The sequence below is a fragment of the Suricata suricatta genome, chromosome 2 (assembly GCF_006229205.1).
Source record: "Suricata suricatta isolate VVHF042 chromosome 2, meerkat_22Aug2017_6uvM2_HiC, whole genome shotgun sequence".
Classification (NCBI taxonomy): Eukaryota; Metazoa; Chordata; class Mammalia; order Carnivora; family Herpestidae; genus Suricata; species Suricata suricatta.
Window position 1 is genome coordinate 4,921,883 of NC_043701.1, and position 18,526 is coordinate 4,940,408.

Below are 18,526 nucleotides of genomic sequence, written 5' to 3' on the forward strand. Positions count from 1 at the left end.
CCGTCACCCCTCACCTGGGCCGTCACCCCTCACCTGGACCGTCACCCCTCACCTGGGCCGTCACCCCTCACCTGGACCGTCACCCCTCACCTGGACCATTTCCTGTGACCAGCTTCTGCTCTTTCTCTGCATCTGTAAGGTACCACATACATACAGCTGCTGGGGCAACTGATTTATAAAGAAAACCAGACTTTTGTTGCTCCCAATCTTCTTGTGGTAAAAGGCAAATTCCTAATGAAGGATGTCAGGCCACGGACTGCTCCCTCCCGCCCTCCTCACTGTCATCCTGCCTCTTGACCAGACTAAGCTGGTTCCAGCCGTGGCGCTTGGATATTTGGTCTTTATTCGGCTTCGAACGCTTCCCCCAGGTGTGGCCGGCTCCCTCTCCCTCACCAGACTGGAGGCCTGGTGTCTTCCACGTGGCTCTGCCTGACCTCTGCCACCGAGGCAGCCTCGGTGCTGCTTTGTCTTCCTCGTAGCCCCTGGCTGCATTTTGCCACCTACTTTGGTCACCCACTCCCTCCTGGAGCGATGCCTCTTGAGGACAGACCCAGCTTTGTTTCTGTGGCATCTGTGCTCCCTAGATCAGGACCTGAGCTCTGTTAGATAGAAAGTTCTCCACATTTATTTGTTCACTGATGGACAAAGTCCATTATGGACAGATCCAATAGAATGGGGATTTAGTCTCTGAATATACAGTTCCATTTGAAGAATAAGAAGGAAAAACCTCTACTTATACAGGGTTTTCCCTGGACCTTGACCTTCAAAAAGAAGTGCTTCCTCTGAGAGCCTCCAACACCAACCAGATAAACTCTAGGACCTGGACACAGTCAAGGGCGTCCGAGCTGCACCTGGTGGCCAGCTCCGCCCACGGCACGTCTAGCCCATCCCTCGCCCACAGCATTAGGATTGGATGTAGAATCTCTCAGCAAAGTTAGTCCTCCCTCTGTGAACAGACCATCTCTTCTGGGTCCCCACCTAGAATTTACAGGGTGCTTAATGTTTACACAGTGTCCTGTTCTATTTTATGGAAGGTAGAGCAAACATACGTGCGGAGATACAAATATTGCATCAGGAAACCTTGGATTTATTCCCAGGTTTGCTTCTGGCTTATGCGGTTTTTCTAGAGGTCATCTGATTTTTCAATGCACATGGAGTAAAGCTTTCCCTGCTCTACTACCCAGGCAGGTCGTAAAGTCAGCGAGGCTGTGTGTGAAATGTCGAGGACACCTGCAATCGAGGGACGTGCTCTTAGCTCCCAGTGTCGTCTCGCAGAGATGTCAGTAACGCTAAGGCCACCTTCTAGAAAGCGGCGGCGGCGGCCGTAATTTGAGGTCAGCCTGGCGTGTGCATGGACATCTCACCTGGTAAGCGTGGGGACTTCTTTTATGTTGATCGGGGACACTTGTGGGGGTAAAGGGGGCCTCGGGAGCCCCTGACTCTGGCAAAGTGTGGTCAGCTGTCCACGCTCAAGTGCTGACACCTAGTCTCGATGCACCCTCTTCCCAGACTCGCCCGGCCTGTTTATTTTTCAGAACAAGTGTCCCTTTGTCCCTTTCTTTTCATTCCCCACCGCTATTCTTCCCTTTGCCACTACCTGGGCCTCTGATGTCGTCTATTAACAGTCTCCCAACTGTGATCGATTCCTTCTACATATTCTGCCTGTTACCAGGTTAATAATCCCGAAACGTGGGGCATCTGGGTGACTCAGTTGGTTACGCGTCTGACTCTTGATCTCAGCTCAGGTCATGATCTCAGGGTCATGAGTTCAAGGAAGTCCTGCATTCAAGCCTTCACATCCAGCATGAAGCCTATTAAAAAAATCCCCAAACATTGCTTGGTGTGCTCTTCCCTGCTCTAAAACTTTCTATGGCTCCCTATTGCTTAAAGAATAAAATCCAGACTCCTTAGGGAGGACCATAATTGGAAATAAGTCTGCCTCCCTGCTACATCATTTCCTGTTTCCCTCTCTTGGACACACTCTACTTTTTACACACCTGTGCTCTCTGTGTTCCATGTCCCCTCTCCTCTCAGTGGCCCTCCTCAGCTCCACCTGGATGATATCGGTCCCATCTACACCTGAAGGTCCAGCCAAAGGGCGGCCACCTCCAGTCTCAGCTCTGAAAACACCTGAGTCCCTACACCTCGTTTCCCACTCGACCAGGCACCGCCTCAGTTGTGTATGTGCACGCACCTGTGCATGCCTGTCTGCGTGCATGTGTGTGCACACATGTTTTCTCTCCACCAAGATTATAACTTTTATTTATTTTATTTATTTATATACTTTTTAACATTTATTTTTGAGAGAGAGAGAGAGAGAAACAGAGCGTGAGCAGGGGAGGGGCAGAGAGGGAGACACAGCATCTGAAGCAGGCTCCAGGCTGCTGTCAGCGCAGAGCCTGACCCGGGGCTCAAACTCATGAACCATGAGATCATGATTTGAGCTGAAGTCAGGCACTTAACTGACTGAACCGTCTAGGTGCCCCAAGATTTTAATTTTTTAAAAGGAGACCTGGTGCCTCCTGCAGTATTTCGTCAATTCTAAGATACAGCTCTTTTGGCATTGTAACAACTCTGAAGTTGGGGTACACCTTAAACTGATATATGTCATAGTTTAATTGTCAGGGTGTTTCTTTCTTGGAAGAAAAGAAAATAACGGTGTGCCATACTATCAGCTAAGTCCGAAGTTCAATGACAAGAGAGGCTTTTTTAGATTCCCTGCAGCTCCCAACACAGGTCTTGCACCCAGAGGGTGGTTTTTAAAAGTCTTCCTGATTGTGTGATGAATGGACGTGCCTCCGGATGAGCAGAACGGAAGCAGATTCGGGATGGATGAGAGCCTGCACCACAGACATGGCTCCTCCCAACCTCTTCCATTCCTCCAGGAGCAAAAAGCAAAATGATTACCTGCTCAAACGGGAGAAATGAGGTGAGAAGGAGAGCGTTATAGGTTGATCTGTGTCCCACCCCCGAAAAGATGTGCTGAAATCCTTACCCCTCGTACCTCAGATTGTGATGTTATTTGAAATAGGGTCATTGTAGATGTAACTAGGTATGACGTTATCCTGCAGTCGGGTGGGCCCCAGATCCCACGTGACTGGTGTCCTTACAGGAAGGTGGCCGTGCAAAAACACAGGCACGCAGGGAGAAGACGATGTGAGGACAGGGGCTGGGGTAATGCATCTACGAGCCAGAGAAGCCAAAGATTGCTGGTCGAGCACCAGCGGCTGGAAAGAGGCGAGGAAGGATTCTCCTATGCGTTCAGAGAGAGCATAGCCCTGCTGACATGTTGATTTTGGACCTCTAGGCTTCAGAACTATGATATAGTATATTTCTGTTGTTTTCAGCCACCCAGTTCAAGGTGCCTTGTTATAGGAGTCTAAGAAGCAAATACAAGAGGTATAGAAAAGCATAGATTAAGGCCGGAGAAGATCCTCTCCTACTGGTTATGAATAAACAAACAAAAATGACTAGAATTACTAGTAATTAGTAATTGATTAGAGGGGGGCTTGACTTGGAGAGGTAAGGGATGAGTGAAAGAAGAGTAATAGATCAGGGAGGGAATGGAAACAGAGTTTTGGGGCCAGAATAGGAAGTGGGCTTTAGCAAGTGGGGGTGAGGCTGGACAGGCAGGTGGGGCCTGAACGTTGGAGGAGTTTAGAGTGGTTGGTTTGGGGGATGCAAAACCAAGTTAAAGGTTTTTGTTTGTTTGTTTATTTATTTATTTTGAGAGAGAAAGAGTAAGCAGGGAAGGGGCAGAGAGAGAGGTGGGGACAGGAAGCGAGAAGCCCAAGCAGGCTCCACACCGTCAGCGTGGGGTCCGATGTGGGGCTTGAACTCACAAATCATGAGATCAGGACCTGAGCCAAAATCAAGAGTCGGATGCTGAACCAACTGAGCCACCCAGGTGCCCCCCACAAGTTAAATTGTAAAGCTGGGAATTACTATAGTAAAGAAGTTTTTGAATAAAACATGGTGGGAAAAAGATAAGAAATTAGGACCAGCTTCAAACACTAGCTTCCCCACTCACTAGTTGCGTGACTTAAGGCAAATTAGTCAACCTCCCTGGGAATTCAGCCTTCTCAGACCACAAAAAGGAGACAGCAGGAGAATTCCTGGGAGATGCCAGGAGGGGTCGCAGTGTTGTCTTGGGATTTTCCCAATTCCCCAAATAAAAACAGAACGACTAGATAGAAAAACCAAAAACTCATGCACAACAGGTACAAGATAATTAGCTGTCAAAGTATTTCTATTAACACCAAAAAAAAGCAGGTGGGCCACCCCCCCCCCCCAGCCATGACGCCTCATGGTATCAGCATCTGGGAGGGGGTGGAACTCAAGGAGGTCACGGGCAGCTGACTGATCCAGCAGGTGCAAGCTGGTAGATTCCTTAGTGAACAATGTTTGCTCATCCCAATAGAGAGAGAGGGAGAGAAGGCAAGGGTCCTGCAATGAAACCTCTAAGAGCTGGATCAGGCCAACCTTACAAATGGTTGAAACTGGCCCGCCCAGCTTCCCATCCTGGATGGGAACCCACACTACAGAGAAATTACTTGGAGCAAAATCAAGATTGAAGAGAATAGGGATAACAGAAGTGAAGGCAAGAGAACGTCCAGATAACTAAGAAGCAAGCCAATAAATGTCAGCACGCAAGCTGTTACATGAAAACAACAGAAGGGTCTTTGTTACGCGTGGGGACAAAAACGCTATTAGAACCAGGCCTTCTTATAAAATTTCAGGAAAACTAACTGCATATAAAAATTAACATTAAAAAAATCTCAAGGTCAAATCTCATACAAAGTTACTATTTAGAAAAAGATGAAGAGAAATAGAATGGCACAGACTCTACACAAGCAATGAGAGCAGGCTGGGAAGACATGCTCACCGAACAGGGCAAGACTACAATGTACTGAGTTCATGTTCTATTGTTGCGTAATGAATTACAGACTTAGAAGCTTAAGACATATTTGTCATCTTGCAGTTTTGATGGGCCAGGAGCTTGCATTTCCAAGGCTGACAGGAGAGCATCTCTGCTGCTTTGAATTTCTTTGATCTTTCCATCTCTGACCTTTAGACTCTCATTTGAACCAGTCTCCTGATTTTTAAAAAAAATTAAAAATTTGTTTATTTATTTTTGAGAGACAGCGAGCACACGCAGGGGGAGGGGCAGAGAGAGAGGGATGCACAGAATCTGAAGCAGGCTCCAGGCTCTGCGCTAGCTGTCAGCACAGAGCCCGATGCGGGGCTCAAACCCTTGAACTGTGAGATCATGACCAGGGCCATAAATGGACACTCAACCAACCGAACCACCCAGGCACCCTTAAGCGAGTCTCCTGATTAGTTAAGGCCTACACAGAATGCTTCATTTTGGTTCACTTAAAGCTAGCTGATTAGGGATCCCAATTACAACAGAAAACTCTTCTCTTCTATGCCGTATAAGGTAACCCAATCATGTGAGTGATATCCCTTACGCTTACAGGTCCTCCCCACAGTCAAGGGAAGGGGATTATACATGGTGTATGCACTGGGTGTCTGGACCCCTGGAGGCTATCTGAGAAGATATTTCAGAAAAAGCTAAGAGACATTAAGAAAATGACACAAGATGATAAAGAGCAGCATAAGTCAAAATCAGAAAAATCTCAGAATTGAGTTGACAGAAATAAGAAAGAACTAGAAACAGAAGGAACAAATCTTAGAAGTGAAGACTGAACTAGAAACACAAAAACAAACACCATAGATGATGACCAGAAAAGTAGAAGGGAAAAGAAGAGAAAATTTTCAAAATCCCCTCTGCCAAAAAAATGAAGAAAAAGGTAACAGTATTCGAGAGTGTAAAAATAGGGAAAACAGACCAAGAAGATCCAACATATGAAGACAGGAGCATCTGACGTAGAAAAACCAAAACCAAGGGACCAGAACAGGTGCTACTAATTGCAATTCAAGAAACATTTCTCAAATAACAAAGATTTAAAACTACACATTGGAAGAGGGGCGCCTGGGTGGCTCAGTCAGTTAAGCGTCCAACTTCAGCTCAGGTCATGATCTCATGGTTTGTAAGTCCGAGCCCTAAGTCCAACTCTGTGCTGACAGCTCAGAGCCTGGAACCTGCTTTGGATTCTGTATCCTTCTCTCTCTGCCCCTCTTTCTCTTTGGATTCTGTATCCTTCTCTCTCTGCCCCTCACACTCTTTCTCTCTCTCCTTCTAAAAAATAAATGTTAAAAATAAAAAAATAAAATAAACCCTACATATGGAAAGAGATCACCTTATACCTGGGAATCGCACCTGGGAATATTTACCCATAAAGATCCACACCAAAGCATATTCTAGTAAAATTATAGGACTTTAGGGAAAAAGAGAAAATACACCTTGAGTATCTCGACAAAAAAGGGAAAGCGACTTATAAAGAATACTGGCTTTTCATCAGGCTTTTGAGAGCAATTCTTTACGCCGCAAGAGCCATGTATTTGAGCTTCTCAAGGAAAGACGGAACCATGGATTTTAAAACAGTAAAGGACTTTTCAGTAGAAAGAGCACACGTTTTGGTGAGCATGAAGAACTCAGGAAGTCGTGCTCCTGGGAGTTCTTCCTGAGAAATCTAGTAGAGAATGAACTTCGGGCAGATAACTGTCTGCAAACACCAACACAACAGCAGCGGTTGAGTATTAAATATATAGTGACTGATGAAACTAAAAGAAGGTGAAGAAGGAGAAATTATAGTATGCGATGACTGTATGATCTGACAATACTAATCATAACAAAATGAACCAAGTAAATAAGAACAAATAAAGGGAGAATGGGGAGAGGATATACACCAGCAAACTGGCCAAGTGTTTTCTATACTCAGAATAACGTGCGGAGATTAACACCGCTGTTCTGAGTCTGTAGTGTGCATCATGCAGGTGAAGCCAATGAAACGTTAGGAGATATTTTAATTTTTTTTTGATGTCTATGTATTTTTGAGAGAGACAGAGCGTGAGCAGGGGAGGGAAGGCAGAAAGAGAGGGAGACACAGATTTCGAAACAGGCTCCAGGCTCTGAGCTGTCCACACAGAGCCTGCTGCAGGGCTAGAATTCACGAGTGTGAGATCATGACCTGAGCCGAAGTCAGATGCTTAATTAACTAACTGAGCCACCCGGCGCCCCAAAGTTATGAGCTATTTTAATTCTATCATTCCCCACATTACTGAGAACTAGGAACCTCAGTGTGAAAGGAAGAAGATCCACATGGAAAAAGGAAGTGGTTAAGTAAAACCTTGTTGCTGGGGGGGCACCTGGGGGGCTCAGGTCTGACTCTTGGGTTTTGGCTCAGGTCACGATCTCCCAGGTTTACGAGTTCGAGCCCTGTGTCTGGCTCTGCACTGGCAGCATGTAGCCTACTTGGCATCCTCTCTCCCTCTCTCTCTGCTCCTTCTCTGCTTGTGCCATCTCTGTCTCTCTCAAAATGAATAAATACATTTAAATTAAAAAAACAATCTTGGGGGTGACTGAGTGGCTCAGGCGGTTAAGCATCCAACTTCGGCTCAGGTCATGATGTCGTGGTTCACGTGTTCAAGCCCCACGTCGGGCTCTGTGCTGACAGCTCAGAGCCTGGAGCCTGTTTCAGATTCTGTGTCTCCCTCTCTCTCTGCCCCTCCCCTGCTAGTACTCTGTCTATCTCTCTCAAAAAAAATAAATAAAACATTATAAAAAGTTTTAATAAAAAAAGCAATCTTGTTGTTCTCACCTTGAATTGAAAAATTTTCTGTGAACTCAAGACAGATAAATGTTGAATAGATAGCTATCTCCCTAAGTAGATACATTTTAATAAATATATGAAGTTTCAGATATATATACACATATATATGAACATAATGCATATCATTTTGGATGCACTATGTATCATTTGGATGCAGTATTGATAATAATTAAATTCTGGTCAGTCATTTTCCCCACGTTTGTCTCTCTCTCTATGTATGTTTACATTTTTACACATATCCATAGCCTCTAGACTGTACTCTTAAAATACAACTCTCCATTAAAAGAAACCAGAGGTTCTAGGAGAAATGAATGATTCTGGGTCAGAGGTAGGAAACGTTCTAGAAGAGTCTGGAACATCTCGAGGTACCAAATAGCAAAGAACCACCAAAGACTATTAAGGCCATGTCCAAATGGCTCTGGAGTTTCCAATGGCCACAGGGGGAACAACTTGAATTCAAGAAGACAGGAATTCCCATGTATTGAAACACATCTAATATGTTTGTCTAAAAATTTATGATATTTAAGTAACAGCTAACTCATCACCTTCTGAGAATGACAGGCAAGCAATTCATTGTCCTGAAAACTGAGTAAAGAAAAGGAAAGGAAGAGCCCTATTTCACCTATAAAACAATATCACCTGACAACCAAACACAAGATGTAAATTATTATAGCTAATATTGTTTTTTCAGAAACAGAGAGAACATGAGAAGGGGAGGGGGCAGAGGGGGAGAGAGAGAGAGAGAGAGAGAGAGAGAGAGAGAGAGAGAGAGAGAGAGAGAATCTTAAGCAGGCTCCACACTCAGCACTGAGCCAGACATGGGGCTTGAACCCACATACCTGGGACCATGACCTGAGCCGAAGTCAAGTTTCAGACACTCAGCTGACTGAGCCACCCTGGTGTCCCAACTAAAAAAATTTTAATACATTAAAAAATTTTTTTTGGAATACCACCAGCGTGCAACTCCAAATGGATTAGTTAATGGAGCTGACCCTGGAACATCATTTGCTCCTAAACTGAAATAAAACAAAAACCAGGTACTTCCTGAAGAAGCAAGTAAGTCACTTATGACGTTTGCCAAAGGAACAGACTCTGAGTCCGAAGAAGCTGCTGGATTCAGCTTCCAGTTCGCAGGACGTGCAGGAGGTGGAGGGAGATGTTGAACCCCACCATCAGGGCCTTGTTGGCAAAGTCCAACCTTAGGAAACTTCATGGGCCCAAAGGCCAAAGTTCAACAAGTGCATCGTAAGTAAAAGAAATGGATAAAGGGGCGCCTGGGGGGCTCAGTCAGTTGAGAGTCCGACTTTGGCTCAGGTCATGATCTGTTTGTGGGTTCGAGCCCCACATCAGGCTCTGTGCTGACAACTCGGAGCCTGGAGCCTGCTTCAGATTCTGTGTCTCCCTCTCTCTCTGCCCTGACCCAGCTTGCACTCTGTCTCTGTCTCTCTCAAAATAAACATCAAAGTAAATAAACATTAACAAAACAGAAATGGATGGAGAATGTGTTAGTTTCTTATGGCTGCTGTAATAAATTCTGATAAACACGGCGGCTTACAACACCACAAGGTTATTATTTAACTGTTCTGGATGTTAGAAGTCTATTCTAACGTCCGCCTACCATGAGGTCCGTGGGGGTTAAAGTCAAGATGTTGGCAAGGCTGCTTACGGTCTAAAAGCTCAAAGGGAGACTCTGTCTCCTCTTCCCACCATCTGGAGACACCTGCAGTCCCTGTCTCATGGCCCCTCGGCTGGGGGCCCTGGATGGCCTCAGACTGGGAATGGTCCCCAGAAAGACCAAGGCATGATTAGAGGGTTGCAACTTTCAGCCCCACTGCCCCTGTCCCCCACCTCCGGGAACAGGGAGGGGCTGGGGAGTAAATCAATCACCAACAGCCAATGACTTCCTCAATCAGGCCGAGGTAATGAAACTTCCATAAGAATCTTGAAAGAGGGAGATCTGGGAAGTCTGAGCTGGCTGGGACATCGGGAGCATGCCCGGAGAGGACGTGGGGGCTCTGTGTGCCCCCCCCCCCCATGGATCTTGCCCTACACACCGCTTTCCTTTGCATTTGGTTGTTTGTAAGTTGGAGCCTCTTTAATAAACTGCTACGTATGTGTGAAGTGTTTCGCTGAGTTCTGCGAGCCATTCTAGCAAATGATTAAACCCAACGAGGGGGTTGTGGGAAATTTATAGCTAGTCGGTCCAAGGAATGGGGGCCACCCAGGGCCTGTGACTGGTGTCTGAGGTGGGGCAGTCTGGTGGGGCGGAGCCCTTGACCCGTGGCATCTGCGCTAACTCTGAGCAATTGGTGTCGGAGTTGAGCTGAGTAGTGGGACACCCAGCCGGTGTCCGGGAATTGGAGAACTGGTTGGTGTGGAAAGAACCCACACATTTGGGGTCGGAAGTGTCCTGTGGGTAGGAAGAGATCAGAGTACACACCTAGTTTGGAAGTCCTGGCGCTTGGTCGGAGGCTGAGCATTCGTTGCTGATACGAAGCCCCAGAATTAGGAAGATGTGGCCGTGCCCTCACCGCCGTGCTGGACAGCCAGGGTCTCTCTGGCAGGGCGCCTGCCTGCTAGAACGTCTGGCGGAGGACCAGAGCAGGAAGAACGTTCCCTCTTGTCAGCTGGCTCCCCAGGGGGGTGAGGGGTAGAAGGAGCTGAGCTCACCAGTCAGGTAACCTACTTCCTTTGTCAGGAGGAAGAGGGATAAGGCAAGAGGCTAGAGAGAGTCCCTCCTCACAGAACCCAGAGGACCGGGGAAGAAGTGAGCCTCACTTACCAAACGACACCCCCATCACAGCGCTGACGCAGTGATCAAATAGCATCACCATTGAAAGCGCTTCGGACGACCCAGACGAGGTCCGCTGTCAACAGCCCTATAAAATGTTGTTTACAAACATGTCTGGTGGCTCCATGCGGAATGGGTTTCGCTCTGCCCTCCCCCCCATGCTCTGTCTCACGAGTGTGGGAGGAAATGTTGACAGAGGGCCAGGTCTAGCACGGACACCCATCCTTGATTTCTGAGCACACGGCAGCACCCGCGGGCCGCCCATCATTCCACCGAGAACAGCGGAAACGTTAGACCGCGCCTAGACTGAGAACTACTCTCAGCCTCACTGGCATGGCTGAAACGCCCTGGGATTGGGGCGCCTGCGGGGCTCAGTCGGTTAAGCATCTGACTTCGGCTCAGGTCATGATCTCACGGTTCGTGGGTTCGAGCCCCGCGTTGGGCTCTGTCCTGACAGCTCAGAGCCTGGAGCCTGCTTCGGATTCTGTGTCTCCCTCTCTCTCTGACCCTCCCCTGCTCACGCTGTCTCTCTCTGTCTCTCAAAAATAAATAACAAACATTTTAAAAAATTTTAGAAAAAGGCAACTCCCTGTGGCATCCCCGAATCAGCCCGTCCCCTGCTCTATTGGGTAGGCGCCCCAGCGAGAGGGAATTCTCAGATTTTCTCCTATCCACCACCCCGCTCTTTCTGAAGGGGTGAAGTCCCAGTCTGAGTTTTCAAACTGTGGAAAGAACCTCCCGTGGTGGCGGTTGGTTCTGCGAGGCAGCAGGAGCAGCGCCTGGGGGACACTCGCCCTCCCCCCTCCCTCCCCCCTTCCCTCTCTCCCTCTCTCTCCCTTACATCCCGCTACAGGGTGGTGCTAACAGTCATCACTCACAGCTTGGGTGCTTTCTAGGCACCAGACACTGTTATGGGGTTTTTAATGTTCATTTCTTTATTTTGAGAGAGAGAGAGAGAGAGAGAGAGAGAGAGAGGATGTACATGCACGCTCAGGTGGGGGGCAGAGAGAAAGAGGAAGACAGAGAGAGAGAGAGAGAGAGAGAGAGAGAGAGAGAATCCCAAGCAGGCTCCATGCTGTCAGTGTCCAGTGTGGGGCTCAAACCCACAAACCATGAGATCATGACCTGAGCCGAAATCCAGAGTCGGACACTCAACCAACGGAGCCGTCCAGGCGCCCTGACACTGTTGTATTTTGTATGAATTAATTCATTTATTCCTCATCCCAGGCCTAGGAGGCAGGCACTATTATTACCTCTGCTTTACAAAGGAGACCCCAGGACACTTGCCCAGGTCAGACCATTTGTTACAGCCGAGCTCCAAACCCCACGGGTCCCCACCATCTTGGCTGCCTCTAGTCTCGGAATGATCAGGATTGAGGGCTGGATCTCGGAGAGGTGAAGTGGGGCCTCGCACCCCACCTTCACCCGAAGCCTACATAACGAGCATAAGGAAGTGCTCGCTGAGGTCCCGCCCAGCTAACAGAAATTCTCTGCACCTGACTAGAGAATGGTCAAAGCAACCGTTTTGAGTATTATTGTCCATTTTTATAAATAAAACTTTCTAATGTTTATTTTTGAGACAGAGAGACACAGCATGAGCAGGGGAGGGGCGGGGGAGACACAGAATCCGAAGCAGCTCCAGGCCCCAAGCTGCCAGCACAGAGCCCGATGAGGGGCTCGAACCCTCGAACTGCAGGATCACGACCTGAGCTGAAGTTGGATGCTGATGTCTGAGCCACCCAGGCGCCCCTAGTTTTCCTTTATCTTGCCACTGTGCTTTGCATGTGAATAGTTTTGGGGAGCCTCCTGGAGAGGGGCTGACCAAGGCCTGGTGCAGCATCTGTCCCCCCCCCCCCCCCGACATCGTATCCAGCACAGACGGCCCTTCGGTGCGTGAGGCCATTTGTCACCCCCAGCGCTTTCTCCTCCAGGCTCAACAGCTTCTGATCCTCAACGGCCTCTCTGTGGGGCAGCAGGCCGAGGTCTCAGCAGCTCGCAGCCCAGCCCAGAGCCCCCTGCGCACTCAGAACGGCCCCTCCACGCCGGACCCAGGGCCCCGTGAACGCGGGTGCAGCTCACAGTGCCCCGAGCGGCTCCCCACCCGCAGTGACTGTGGTGCGTGGACCCAGGCCCAGCCTTCCCCCCTTCAGACGAACGGCTCTGGGAGGCCCTCTTTGCTGCTCAGAGGCTTTAGTGGAACCAGGCATCCTTGGCAGTGCTTGATAACATGCCCTCGTGCTGGTTCTTTTTTCTGCAACTCCTTCCTGTTTTCTCAGTCCTGCTTCTAAAGATCAGCTCTCAAAGAAATTACTTGGATGCAAGTTCCTTGTCTCAGGCTCTGCTTTTGAAGGGACCGCTGAGACCACCAGTGTCCAGACAGGGCCCCCCCTTACACTTCCGCTCAGAAAGCCTCCTACCAAAAGTGTGGGGATGGGGACAGAGTTGCCATGGTCTTAGGGCGAAGGGGAGCAGCGGGGTAGCCGGTTAGGGGTCCCAGGAGCCTCTCTCACGGCCTGAATGTGGGGCTGAGAGCAAACGCCAGGAGCACGCAGAGGGGGCATGCCTGGGGGAGGGGGGCCTTCAGATGATGTCTGGGACAGGCGACCTTACAGGCCCTACACATGTACCGGGTGGCTGTGTTGGACACAAAGGGGGGCACCAACTTCTGTCTGAGGTCCTACCTGTCCGCTGGCCTGAATTTCAGAACTGTCCACCTCTACTGTCACATGAGCCAAATCTCTCTCTCTCTATCTCTATATCTGTATCTATACTCTATCTCCATCTGTACTTTATCTGTATCTATCATCTCTATAACTCTATCTCTGTCTCTGTCTCTGTCAGTCTGGGGAGTCCTGACCCATACAGGTGTGCTGATTTTTATGAACCTGCTTTCACCTTGTCCTAATCTGGAGCAGAGGGTCAAGGAGTGCGTCTGTGGGATCAGTCCTGGGCCTCGCCTTCTGTTGGACGACTTCCTAAATATTACGGGGAATCAGCTGGCCGGTTCGGATAGGCTGAACTTGAATTTTTCTGCACCAGAGTTCAGGTTTTGACACAGATTTCCTGATGTCAGGCCTCATGACCTGTGACTCTGACTGGCTGAATTTGAGATGGAAACTCACGGGGTGGAGATGTCCAGGAGCCCGATCCTCGCACGGTCCACGGGTTGAGGAGAGGGGCTGTAACTGCTGCGTGGTGCCCGTGCCCGCGGCGGGAGAAGGCTCCGCTTTACAAACCCGCGAGGTGGCATCCTCACCTGCCCACACGGCTAGGGCCAAACTCCGGTGTGAGAATTCTTCAAAGCTTTGATTCTTGTTCCCTTGTCACTCATCATTTTAATGAAACACGGCACCTTCACGGGGCCCACCAGCTGAACGGGGACCGCCAGCAGCCGGGCTCCTGTCCGCGGCCAAGAAACGTGGGGCTCTTTTTCATCTTTGACACCACGTGACTCTGTGGCCAGCGGGAAAGTCCGACGGCAGCAGGAAGAGCCAGGGACGGCGGACTGCTGGGGACAGTGGTGGCTGAATAGCAGGAGGCTGGCGGCCCGAACGGAAAGATGAGGCGCCTCTGGGGGTTTTTATTTAGTTTTTATTTTTACCCTAATTATACATAAATACTGCTTCAAGTGTCAAGTCAGTTAAAAAAGTCAAATAGTTTAAAGACTCAATAATTGGACAAAGATTTCTTTAGGAAAAAAAAAACCAGTCTGCCCCCAACTTTCCCTAGAGAGCAACTACTGAAAATTGTTTTAATTTTTTAATGGGTATTTATTTTTGAGAGAGAGAGAAAGAGAGAGAGAACAAGTGGGGGAGGGGCAGAGAGAGAGGGAGACACAGAATCCGAAGCAGCTCCAGCTCTGAGCTGTCAGCACAGAGCCTGATGTGGGGCTCGAACTCATGGACCTCAAGATGATGACTTGAGCCGAAGAGAAATGCTTAACTGACTGAGCCACTCAGGTGCCCCCTGAAAGTTGTTTGAAAATGACTTCTTTGGGTGGGTACCTGGGGGCTCAGTCGGTTGAGCATCTGATTCTTGATTTCAGCTCAGGTCATGATCCCAGGGCTGTGGGATTGGTCCCTGTGTCCGGCTCCACACCCAGTATGGAGCTGCTTGGTATTTTTTCTCTCCCTCTGCCCCTCCCCTGCTCTCCTGTACTCTCTCTCTGAAAAAACCAAACCAAACCGGATTGTTTGGCTCCATAACTCTGTGGGCCTTTCAAGGTTAAGGGCCCCTATGCTTTATAACCGATTTAATCCAAGAGGCTGAATGCTCAATACTTGTTGAAAGGCAATTATCTAAATGACAGTTTATTACTTAAAGCTTCTATAGCAGTTCCCCCCTCCACGCCCCCCCCAGCAGATTTGAAATGTTTGAGGCAATTTGCAGGAAATGTATTATTTTTTTTTTTTTTTTAGTTCTTTCTGAAACTGTTGGCTTTTTGCAGGGACTGCTGTGACCTGCTGTAGAATTTGTCCTCAGAAGGCCCCGGTGACATGGTCTGTACCACCCTACGGCGGCCCAGAGAAGGTGGCAGGGCACGTGGGGGTGAAGCCCCTCTCCCCGAAGGGTTCGGTGTCCTTGAACATGGATTCTTCACGCTGTGGGTTCAGGACCCTTCTAGGAGGCAGCCTGCTGTTCAGGAAGATCATGACTTCTCAGTGGTCCTTTTTTTTTTTTTTTCATTTAAGACAGGGAACACTGAATTCAAACCCATCAGAGAAACAGAGGGCTTGGATCTATAACAAAGCATCAGTTTTTAGAAGTTTACGTATTTGTTTTGGGAGAGAGTGGGGGAGGGGCAGAGATCGAGGCAGAGAGAGAAGCCCAAGCCGGCTCTGCACTCTCAGCAGAGCCGGAGGCAGGACTCACCCTCACAACCGTGAGACCATGACCTGAGCCGAAATCAAGAGCTGGACGCTCAACTGACGGAGCCCCGCAGGTGCCCTGAAGTACTGAGTTTTCAAAAACAGGTCAGTAATGGTACATGAGAGTATTCGCTGCTACATACAAATTAACTGATCAGAGCACAACTTTTCAATATTTAAAATAGAATCAGCTTTCCTGTAAAAGCAGCACGTGACGTGTTTAACTTCAGCAATCCTCTCCTTCCTCTTTCCCCTCTCCTTCGACAGCGTCCACACCAACTCCCCAGAACCCTTCCCAAGGGTGGCCCTGTTCTCCTGGCCTCTTCCTCCATGTCCCTACCCACATACCAGTGGACAAAGGCACGCTTGGCAGACATTGGGGCAAACTTGTGGTCCAGGGGAGCCCAGGTCTCAGGGATGGCCATGGTGTTGCTCAGGATACACACTACTCACTGTCCTTTGGTCGGGTCTCCACCAGGTACCACAGTGGGAGGCAGGTTATTAACACCAACTCCGAAGCCAGTTGGGCACCAGTCCACAAACTGGGGGGTGCTCTCGGTCTTGGTGGTAGCAGTGGCCACATTGACGTCTTTGGGGACCATGTCTCTACCTTACGACAGGCAGCAAGCCATGCATTTGCACAGTGAGGGTCACATTTTACCCTCTGGTTGGCTGACTCGAAGCACGCACTGGTGATCTCTGCCACAGAAAGCTGTTCGCAGTAGGCTTTCTCAGCAGAGATGACAGGAGTGTATGTGGTTAGGGGGGAGTGCATGTGGGGATAGGGCACCAGATTGGTCTGGAATTCTCTCAGATCAACATTCAGGGCTCCATCAAATCTGAGGGAGGCAGGGATGGAGGACACAATCTGACTTATTGACCTGTTCAGGTTGGGTGTTCGATACAGGGGTTTGTACGACTGATGTCATAGACAACTCATTGTCTACCACGAAGGCACAATCAGAGTGCTCCAGGGTGGTGTGGGGAGGGAGGATGGAGCTGGAGGGATCATCTACAGCTGTGGAAACGGGGTCCGGGGAAGTGGAGGATTCCGGCTGGGTCTTCTTGGCCTACTCAACAGAGACGGGATCAGCAAGAAGGTGAACCTGGAGACAGGCAGGTCCTCCTCCAACTCTGCAGAAAACCAAGAAGCCCTGAAGACCTGTGCACTGCTTGGCCAGTTTCTGAATTCAGTCCAAGGCAAGGCCAATGATCTCTTTGCCAGCGGGGTAATGCCCTGGGGCATAGTCATTAGCAGCACCTTTCCTGCCTGTGGGGAGCTTCTCAGGGAGGAGGAGCTGATGGCAGGTGCCAGGGTGGACTTCATCCGTGTCTCTGGGTTGTTGAAGGGGCCATCTTGTCCCCCAGTGGTCTTGTCACTCGGCATCTGATCATGGGGCTGGATGCTCCATTCCAGGCAACAGAGCTCCCAGCAGCCATTGCGGATCTGGACACCGGCCTGGCCAATGTGGATGGCAATGCACTCACGTGCCGTTGCTGCTTTGCGGCTGGCCAACAGATGGCGGAGAGCAGGAGAGGCTGTTCCTTCCTACAGCGTGACGCTTAGGTGGGTGGAGGTAAGAGAAACTCTCCGGAGATTACTTGTAATGGAAGAGACGAGTGTGAGTTCCTGCCAGGATGTCTATTTCATCTCGCTGGGAGCCAGAGGTTTTATGGTCTCTCTTTCCTCCCCCATCCCATTGCCTGCTCTGGAAGGAACTGACTGGGGAAGCCATGTTAGGCTGCAGAAGCAGTTTATTGATAGCAGCCCGTGTAACAGTGACCACATTATATAAAATATGTCAATTACCATCCACGACTCAAAGTGTCACAATCATCTGTCTATGACACGAGCACTAGGGGCTTCACCGATCTGCACGCTTCCTGTTGTCTCACGATTACATCTTTTTATTTCAGGATTACGCTGTGTCATATGTGCCTTCAGTTACAGAAATTCTCTCCTCTTTACCGCCCCCACCCCATGCCATGAATAGCTTTTCTCTTATATTTCTTCTTCTGGAGGAATTTTTAAAAGGACGCCACCCAAAATTTAAAATCCTGTGTGTGTGGGGACAGGGGACAGGGGATAGGATTTGATTCTGTTTGCTTAACACGGTAGTTTGGGACCTGGTCTTGGTTCCACTACCCCCCCTCCCCGGTCTGCCCTTCCGGGGATGCGACAGCCTCTCCCATCACTCACGTTCTCTTCAGTCTCCCACCGAGGCCATCGCGTCCTTGGTCAAGAAGCCCCACACATTGATTTTTATGAGCCACATCTTCCTTCCCTTTAATTTTGCAGCTGTTTTTTGTTATTATATCAGAAAAGCATTAAGCTCCGAGTATGTATTTTCCAGCCGGCCACTTTATGGAATTACCGTACGAGTTCTAAGTGTTTTTCAGTCGATTCTAATTTGCTTCCTAGGTAGGTGATTATATCATCAAACACTTTCTTGTCTCCTTTTCAATATTTATAATTCTGGGTCCATGCAGATTTTGATGAGAACACCTCTCCCGTTCCAAGATTTTGTGAGATACTTTTTATTATGTTAAGGAAATAACATTTGATTACTGTTTTACTATGGAATTTTCTTCTTTTTTTTGATTCTGGGAAGAACACTGGATTTTGTTCAGATAATGACTCTGTATCCAGACTCTGGTGTCCGGGCCCATGGAGCACTCGGAGTGTGTAATGCGGCGCAGGAGGAAGGCGGAGCCCATGTCGGCGCACACCCGTATTTATCGTCCAGAAAACCGCAGTAGTTCACGGGACCATAGGACAGGGTGTTTGATGTTGGACTATCCCAGGTAACCCAGACTGTTCCAGGTGGAACGGCAACCACATTTGGCTCTCTGATCTACCTGCCGTCCTGCTTGTCCTCGCGGTGGGGACAACATGGCCCAGGGCCCCTCCCCCGCCCCGCCGGCACCCCGCTAATGGATACACTGGAAGAAGGGATACCCATGCCCACTGCATAGCCCTCCTTTGATGGCCAAGCGACAGTCAGATGACCTTGGTCAGGGGGGCGTTTGCTAAAACCGTCTTAAACCCCCTCTCTGGCCATCAGAGCCTGGCTCTCCGGGTGGCGGTGGCAGGTCCCCCAGCGTGGTGGGCTTCCAGCCCACAGCCGTGT

General features: G+C 49.2%; 1 pseudogene; it reads right to left on the reverse strand.

The window, feature by feature from the left end:
- Positions 1-18,113, reverse strand: part of LOC115304249 — a 28,886-nt pseudogene extending 10,773 nt beyond the window's left edge.
- Positions 18,114-18,526: the final 413 nt, after the last annotated feature.